General features: G+C 44.6%; 1 long non-coding RNA gene across 1 annotated transcript; it reads left to right on the forward strand.

Annotated features, from left to right (window-relative positions):
• Positions 1 to 1,819: 1,819 nt before the first annotated feature.
• On the forward strand, positions 1,820 to 3,303 carry LOC117584233. The gene is made up of 3 exons (XR_004573833.1): positions 1,820 to 2,082; positions 2,139 to 2,925; positions 3,095 to 3,303. It is a non-coding gene; the product is annotated as an uncharacterized LOC117584233 (long non-coding RNA).
• The last annotated feature ends 6,334 nt before the right edge of the window (positions 3,304 to 9,637 follow it).

Consider the following 9,637-nt stretch of genomic DNA (forward strand, 5'->3'; position numbering starts at 1 on the left):
CAGAGTACCCATGGAAGACCACCAAAGCTTGGATTCACAGAGTTGCAGTTTGGAATCGGATTCGGAATCTGACCGAATGCAGGTCCCATCGACGAATTTGGTCAGAACGGCTTTTTGCTGGCCATAGAAAGAGAGAGAGAGAGCCAACCAGTGGATGAAGGGCGGTACGGAAAGGCGTGGCAACTTAGCTCGTTTCTGCGATTTGTGTGTACGCCTCATTCGTTTATTTGCATATCGATTTGGAGTTTTTGGTCCGCCCGAATCCACTCAGCCAACATGGTTGGTGTCTGTCCTGTCCGTCTGTCTTTCTGCTTGCCAAAAACTATCCAACGGATCCTTGGCTTTATTTTGTTTGCAGCACAAAACGATTGCATAATTGCCAGCCCTCGAAATAATTCAAGTCTGTGTTTGGCCAGCATTTAGCCTTGTGGCGGTGCAACTTATAAATTCAGAGCTCAGCAATCTGCAATCTCAAGTGCAAATTCAATTTTTATAGCACACTTATCCTTACTTTGATAGTGGGCTGCTCCTCCACTGTCGATATTATGTCACCCAATATGCTCGATAAGCACGTGCCATTAGCTTGATTCCATCAAAGAGCCCATTCGGGCCATGGCCTGGGAGTGCAACAATTTTACGCTCGAACAGAAGTACGCTTGGCCCAAGTTTTGAAGCAGGCACGTACCCATAACGCGTCGGCGAGTCTCTTGACTCTGGTCAGGTCCTGCAGCATCCATGTAGTTGTTGCTGTTGAATTACTTGGTTTATTTTGTACCCATTAAATGGGGCATTTTCGGGTTTTTGCAAACGTCCCAAAAGTACTTTTATATATTTATGAAAATGTTAGTTAATGGCTATGATATTTTTGTTTAAGGGACATGCTCATGGACATTTTAGGGTATTATAAATTCTACTGACACTAGCCATAATTAAATTTGTGCCCTGTTACTGGCAACTTTCCTGCTACTAAAGTACTAAAGTGAGAGCCCTCTAAGTCTGTCACTCATTATGTCCGTTCGCTTTATCATGTTCCCTGTTGACAGTCGCACGGACATAAATGAAGCAATTTTCCCGACATGCAAAACGTGCAACTGTTGCTTGCAACAGGGCAACAGAGTCGGGGAATTGGAATTGGTAACTGGAAGTGGAGCAACTGTTGCTGCAGTTAATTTTCGTATATTTAATTCGCTTTAAATTATTGCAGAGCCACGGACGGCCATGACGTTGGTAGCAAACTGGCCGCGCTTTGATGTGCGCCCGAGTCGAGACGTCAAAGGTAAGGAGAGCAACAGCCATCAGCAGCAGCAGTACCAGTACCAGTAGCAGCTTCAGCTCCCAGCGGATTGGTGGCCATCGATTTGCAAGGCAAATCAAAGGCTTAATGAATTCATTTCAATTAAACAAACGAAAAAGAATCAAATGAACAGCCAGTCGATAGACACATGCTACACAGACTGTCGTAGACAGTTTGCATTAATAAATCGTTTAGCTGGGAGCTCCTCTGTTTCTTACATACATATCTCCCTGCCAATCCATTTGAACTTGGCATTTACCTGGAATCTGGGCAAACAGAGTGCTCCCAGCAGAAGTTTTTCATTGTATTAATTGATTCTAGCTGATCTTTGGATCGAGATGGGCCCCCGTGCAATTCACAACTGTGGTATGATGAGGTTGGTGGATGCCAAAGGTTACTCTTATTCTTCTTAGTATTGCTTCATTTTCAAAGTTAATTATTCCTTTTGCAGAAAGATGTCCATGAAGTTGGTCTGATGTATAAGGATTGTAGGTTCTGATGAAATAATTCGCTGTCTGTCGTATATAAGTATCTTTAAATATCAATATTTATTTAAAAGAACCATATCTGTGTATTTTTGCAGCCGCGACTGTATTTACCAAGAGCTTAACTTTATGTGCCGGGGTCAGTAACCGAGATTTTCAGATTTCTCCCCTTTTTTGGGGCAGCCGACAATCGACAACCGACAGCCGCATAGCTGATAAGCCTTAAGCTGCTTAATCGATGACCAGAGAGTTGTCAAAAAATAATTCACAGGCTCGGGACGAGCACTGGGATGCGGCTGAAAGGTAAGTAAATACAGGAAAAACAGTCGAGCGTATACGTAACGTTATCAGTTTTTCAGATCTACCCTTTGGTGCTTTAAATGGTCCTCAACGTTGCGGGAGGGACGACATCGAAGAGAGTGGAAGACGGAACCCCCATTGGCCGCGCCAAATCAGAGTCTCCTTGTCGGCGGGGCCCTTACATGAGAAATATTTTAGCGTACAATGCAGAAATGGTAGCAACTTCGCAGCGTTTCCTTATCAGTCGCAGCTCCGCTGACGTGTGCACCCCAAAAAAAGGAGGAACAAAGCAGAAGGAGGACCAGAAACAGAAACAGAAACCGCGCTTGCAGATAATGCCACAATGAAGACAGCATAACGCGCCGCTGTTGAAAAATCGCTGCATGCTGGCAGGGCCAACATCAGATGGCAAAGAGGATGCGTCCACATCAAGATAAATGAGCGTGCGTCTTCGTTTTGTGTTGCTTCTGCTGCTGTTGACGTGGGACCTGCAACCTGTCCCTGCCCCTGCCTCTATAAGCCGGGAATCAAAGTTATAATAATGCATAAGTAATTTGCAGCAGAAGCAATCGGAAAGAGCCATCAGGGAGCTCGTGCCGCGGCTGCTTTCCGCCTTGACAACAGTTAATCAAAACCGGCACACAACATGGTCAGACTCGTCTGCCCTGCAGCTATCTGTCCCTTTTGGATAGTTATTTATTAACTGCGCAGCACTTTATCCGCACATCGTTAAAGGAGAAACCAAATATTTGCAAATATGTACTTCAAAAAGCGAACGAAAACTGGAGCAAGTGATACTGTTGAGTTAGCTGTTGTGCAGCCAATGCATTGCCAATGGCACACTTGGTGAGTGGTACTTTAAAATACTTTAACTTAATGTTTAAGATTGTAATTAAAGTAAGCGTTAAGCTTCGTTACCTAAATTGCATTTCAAAATATTCATAGATGCCTGCAAAGTGGGCTACTGCAGCCATCCATTATCGATTTTAATTCCTTGTAATTCCCTTCTTTGCAGTGCAACATTAACTTGCCTCTCAAGTTCAGACAAAGAAGGGAGAAGCAGCACAATGGCCATTGCCATTGGCATTGGCAGACCCAAATCCAGTGCCCAGCATAGGGCCAGAGCCAAACAATGCCGCGGCTTGTAAAGACAAGGGAAACCCAAACAGTGGAGGACCCGAGGCAGCGGCCACTGAACTGAACTAGATTTCAGCTCATTGCAAAAAAAAAAGGAAAAAAAGCAAACAAAGAGGACTAGAAAAAATGAAATCAGGAAGTGTATTATATAATTTTATAGATACTAAACTCAACTTTGACACAAATCGGCTGAGTGCGGTCTGTAAACATGACATTTGCTGTACACGAATCCGGCAGCAGGGATCCCGAGCCAAGCTGGGCCGAGAGAAGATTGGGGATGCTGCTGCTGCTGCTGCCGCATGGCTGGCTGGCTGGGACCGCTTCTTTGGACACAACATAGAGCTAAAGCTGAAGCTGCTGCGAGTGATGCTTATCGCAAAACGTTCAATTATTTTATTTGGTGCAGATGTGGCCGGCGATAAAAGTGCCTGATACCAACGACGGCATCGACATCGACATCGACATCAGTGCAGCGTGGCCTGAGCGTAGCTGATGCTTGGAGCTCGCGTTCGGTAGCAGCGGGAACTGGCCAAGCTAATGCCGCACTCGGAGAGCACAATACACGGGGAGTAGGAAGAGCTGCCTGCCTGCCTTCACTGATGCTGTGCCTGCTTCTGCTTCAGAATCTTCCTCTGTTTCTGCCTCTACCTCAACCTCTGTGCGACTGCAACTGCTGTTGTGGCTTTGACTTCCACTTCTGCTGCTGCTTTGTATATGAGATTCAATTAAAATCTGCAGAGGCCAGGCTGAGGCCAGGCCAGGCCAGGCCAGCGGAAAAAGCAGCTAAATAATTGACACAAGAAAGCAATGCCGCAAATTTGCCGAGCAGCAGCAGGCAGCAGGAGAAAAAAAAAAGTGTCATCCTATAAATGTTTGTGCCGATGGTCAGCCTCATAAAGTGGTCGAAGCTGCAGCCAGTGTTGAAGGGGACCGATCTACAATGATTCTGCATTGGGTAAGTGATGGAACTAGTGTTCCTAGAAGTACACTAAGTTAGCTTTTAAATTCTCTCAAAGTCAAACATTTAAGGTGCGTCAAAGGCTGGAGAAAACTTTCCTAATCCCCAATATTGGCTGTCGGGTTGAGGCGAAGGATGAAACTTTCGGCTCAAGCCGCACTGTGCGCAGCCTGTGTACAGTTGGCACCAAAAGTTGCAATTAAAAGAGTTGAAGCGTAGAGCAGATTCCGCCCGACAAGTGCTGACCAACAACCCAACTGCGGAAACTGTGGGCGGTGGCCAATGGCAAGTCTAACGTGGGTGTTCCTCGCTAGCAATCGTTCGCTATTGTTTGGTTGCTCCTGCTCCTGCTCTTGCTCTTGCTTTGGCAATTACAATTATTTTATTTAAGCAATTATTGATCGGGTGGCAACCAAAAAGTTGGTTGCCGCCGCAGCACTGCCATTTTGTTTTTGGCCAAAGCCAAAGCGGAAACGGAAAGTGTGTCATTATGTGAAAGAGACAGAGAGAGAGAGAGAATAACTACAGCTGGAACTTGATTTAGTTATCAGCTCTGCTCCGGCCACGCTAAACTGAATGGAAGCGAGCTCGACCGCACTTTGTGGCCGGCCAGATGTCCGGAGAGAGCGTGTTCCCAGTGTGCAACTCTGGAGTGTCTTGGTTGCTGTGGCAGCAACTGGAGCAGCCACCAGACATTCAAATGCGAGTGGCAATGGTGCTTCTAATTTTGTTTTGTCACCGCCATGCCGGTTGCCGGCTGCCAGTTGCTGGTTGCCGGGTGCTGGCACTCATGTTGAACTTTCCACGCGTAACGAGAAAATCAAATCAGAATCGCAATCAAATGCAAATTGGTGTTAGATTGGTTTATGTGTGGCAGACAGCAGCTCGCAGCTCGCTGCTCGCAGCTCAACTTCAAATTAGACAGCCCCACCGACAGGACCCCGTTGTATCCATCTCACCTCATGCATCCACGCATCTGTCCGGATGCTGGAAGCTGTCACAGCACAGGTCTTCCCCCAGCTGAAAGTGAATTATATTCCATCGCCAGTCATCCTTCGTTGTGGTGAAAAATAAAAGGGCAACGCAGTTAATAACAAAGTGAAGGAATATGCGACAGCAGCTGTCGCGATTTCAAACAGCTTTCAAACGCCAAAAGGTACGCCACGAATGCCACCAGTCATGTCAGTGCCAAGGAGAGGCCTCCCCCGGGCTCACTCCAATTGAGTTTGATCAAATTATAGACTGCCACCTCTGTGCGGAGGGGAAAGTCTTACTTGAGTTATCTTATAGTTGCTGAGTGGCTGATAAACCATACATATTATATTTAATCTGATAGCTTTCAGCATTTTAATTCAAGTAAGCGAACGACTAAGTTTAGGTTTCTGTATCTGGTGTGTCTCTTTTATGTGCAAAAGGCACATTCGTCACACTTCCTACATAAGCACCACCCACAGTGGCAGTTCCCAATTGTTTGCATTATATTTGTGCCACATTTATGCAAAGTGGAGACGGTAGAGAGGCGGTTCCACTGGCGAACAGGAGCTGTCCGTTGCCATTCGAGTGCTCTGGCTCCTAGTGTAACTGCCTCCTTGCCTCCGTCTGCCTGCCTGTGTGTGTTTGTATCCTGCTTTTCTTTTACTTCGGTGCACACTAAGGGCCCTGGAAAACTGTCATTGGCAAAATCTAAACAATAAGTTTGTTATTTTTCGAGCACAGCCAACGAACCACAATGAACCCCCCGCCCCAGCCCATGCCCCATGTGCAACGCCCCCCCCCCCCCCCCCCTTAAAGGTTAAGAAATTTGCTTGCCTATCCCTGGCTGACAATTTGAGCTCCGGGCGTGTTTTTGTTGCCGTTCTTTCAGCCTGCTCCTGCTGCAAGTTCCTCCTCCAATGCGAAACCTAATTGATTTCAAACTATCTTTCTGCACAGAGTTCCATGCGGCCAGATAATTTAACTAATATCAGCAATTGTTGTGCCTAACAGCTATTAATTGTTGCACATTCTGCGCCTGTCACACAGCTCCAACGCATGCCATAACCAATTATAAATAATTGTCTGAAAAATGCGTTCCTTCCCCAAAACTACACTGGGGACACGACCTGACCCTCTCTTCTAGGCATGCAGTCAGGCAGTTAGAAGGGGTGGGCGGGCAACAAAATTTACATATTTGACAGGCCTGTTATGGCCAGGAGCCGAATAGTTTCACTGGCTTTGACATTTTGTCCAGGCAGTTTTTGCCCAAATATTTGAACAATTTGGATGGCAGGTTGATTTTGTCGACAGTCGAAATTATTGGACAAAAATTGCACACTCTTCTGGATACGTGCGTCAAGCAATTGAATTCTAAATGTTTCAGTCATTGACAACTAGAAGTACATATGTATAACAAATTCAAGCTGCACAAAAAACTATTCCCAGTGGTTGTTAATGTAAATCACATAATCAGAATTAAGTAGTAGAGGGAACTTAATGTTTATCCACCATTCCACACCACTGAAAGAACATTCCGTGCAGCCCTCTTGGTGTTTGACAACTACAATGCTTTTATTGGAACACCGCACAAAATTTATGCACCTTAATATGTGATGCCAAATTATGTACACTTCATTTCATGTACAATAACGCCAGAAAAACATTTCCCATATATTGTAGCCTTCCCCACACATCAGGTGCAGAAGGTAGATGCTCCAGCAGCCTGTTGACCTGCCTTCTCAGGTGAGGAAAAATAGAGAGAGAAAAAACTGTGGACGTGCCAGAGAGTATGGGGGGAGTTCTCGGTCCAGACCCTATGTGAATATATAAGCACATGCGAACTCGACAAATTCGACACAAATGTGAAAATGCGACAAGATTTATGCCAAAGTAATAAATATAAATGCGGTTTTGAGTAGAAAATAGAATTATAGCAACATTCTGTACACCCCCAAAAGGTGTTTCCATGTACATGTATTTCGTGGTCAAGTGTGTGCTGTGCCTTGGCTGGACTGGGGCAGTAAATCATTGTGGTTTGCCCCAGCCATTTATCGTGCCGCCCCTACGCAGCCCTCTGGCCATATGTTACACGAGTGTAAATATTGAAATAACTTAAGGATGTCGGCCAGAAATTCTTTGACCGGCCGTTGGCGTCTCTGAACTAGTGGTTCAGTGGACAGCGAGGCGCCACAATAAATCACACAGCCAGAGAGCATCGATCGGACGTATGCGTAATCTTCAAGCAAATGGCATTGGCAAAGTAATGCCAAATCCTAATGCTGCACACAACAGAGCTGGCTGGATGAAAAAGCGCAAATTTTCGATATTTTTTGGCTTACCAATCAGAATTGAAAATGTACCTTCCACACCCTCGTCCAGCCCTTCACAAAGAGCAGTATGGAAGGAAGTACCCGACTTGCAAAAATATGCAGAATTTGCAGCTTTTTCGAATGGTTTATGGTTATTTGTGTTGCACTCTTAATGCTATTGAACTTGCACTTAACAAATGGCATCGAGCCCTGCCATCAGCTCCGCACCAGCCAGCAGCCTCTGCCTCGGCCATAGTGCACTCCATTTAGACGATGAAATAAACGTGGCTTCCACTTGCTTCCTTCCTGCCATATATGCTGCATACCCTGTCCTCTCCGCCACATTGCCAACCCCCCTTGAGTCCAGTGTGCGTTTTGTGTTTTTGGCTGTCTTTCAAAACATTTTAGTTACATTTTGTATTGTTACATTTCACTATTAGTTTTTGATGTGCGCCAGCAAATTGGAAAAACGATCCAGCACGGAGAGTCTTGCTCTGTGCACGGGGGGTAAATGTGTGATTGGTTTAAAGTACTTCACGTTGGACTGTCATCATATTTTAAGACTTTAATGCGGAAGTTCATGGGTTTCGGATGGGCAAACGTAAACTAACGAGATTTTCTGAATCAATTTATATTCATTTGGGTTATTTTTGTATTTAATCGAACTGAAATCTTTGATTTTGCTACACTGAATGCTTAATTGCATAGATCCATTATTGAAAGTAAATATTTTAAGAGGCTTATCAGATAGAAATCAAGGAAAATCCAGCTATAAACATCAAATATTAAAAATCTTCCGCATTTATTTAGCATGTTCTTCTTCGCTAATTAACACCGAAATGCATCGAAAAACAGGCAATAATTAGCAAACAAACTCACACAATTAAAAGAGCTTAAACATGCTGAAATTGTGCATACAAATGGGGTGGGGTCGGGGTTCAGCAAAGGTCTTGCCCTCCAACCACGCCTCCCTTTTTCGCCACGGATTATACAAACTAAATGCATTCTCATTGTCAGGCTGGCTTTTATGCAGCAACTCTGCTAATCGGTGGCAGAAACGCATTCACATATGCATGTATGCATGTATGTACCTACATCCGTGTGTATTCGCATGTAATTGAAGGATGTTCTCCCTGAAACCATGCTTGTGCCTCGCAAATACAGTGAAACCATAATTGTTGTACTTGGCAGCCTGACTTTTCCGAGCCTTTTGTGCCACAGTCAGCAGCCCCCGCTGTTGGGCCTCGGAAATATGAATAATGCCAGCCATGGGCCCCAGCCCGTGTGCATGTTTGCTCGGCAGTTTGATGTGCGTAGAAGTAGTACTAGTGTTTGCTAAACCCATTTAATGTACCCACTCACCCGGACCCGTCTCTAATTTCGTTTAATTCGCTGCCAGCGGGTGGCTCTTGTGCGTGGTGTGGTTCCGTCGAGATAGTTTGACGCGTATAATGTTTTGGTATTATATTTAATGTGATGAGACCCGAAGCTGCAAATTGCTGGCTGGCACTGAGATCTAAGGCACACCCCATGCCGTCTCTCGAAGCCCAGCTCCAGTGACAAGCTGGAGGTATTTGCATGCTGGCCCAGGCAGTTAAATATTTGTTAAGCCACGTGCTTCTAATTAAAATGTGTAACCAAGTAGAGATGACTTAGACTGTGTGGCCTCTGCAACCTGTAACCTGTAGAAGGTAGATAAACAGATTTGCCAGTGCCAAGGATAATCATTAAAATTTAATGGCCCATGAATTGCCCAAAGAAATTCGAGCTGGGGCTCTCACTCTCAATATTTGATGTTTAAAAAATGCATACGTGCAGGTTAAGAGTTCGTATTATTAGCATTAAAAGATATAAATTAGAATACATATTCCACATTTAATTATATTTCTGTTAATTCTGTTTAATATATTCGCTCTTTTTCGATATGGATATAGAGAAAAGTGCTTTATCGACAAAAGAACATCGATGATTATCGGGTTAAACATTTTGTTGGGGCGTTAACAGTGTTGATAGGATCAATTTCTGCTTAATTTTATGCTAATTGAGTTCCAATAATGGGCAGGCATACATATAAATAATGCATATATTATTGCAGAACAAGTTCCAGGAATTCAACGGATGCTCAATGATGAATGTAACTGAAACCGTCACAAAAATCGTATTACAAACGTATTTAACG

This window comes from Drosophila guanche, unplaced genomic scaffold (genome assembly GCF_900245975.1).
Source record: "Drosophila guanche unplaced genomic scaffold, DGUA_6, whole genome shotgun sequence".
Taxonomy (NCBI): domain Eukaryota; kingdom Metazoa; phylum Arthropoda; class Insecta; order Diptera; family Drosophilidae; genus Drosophila; species Drosophila guanche.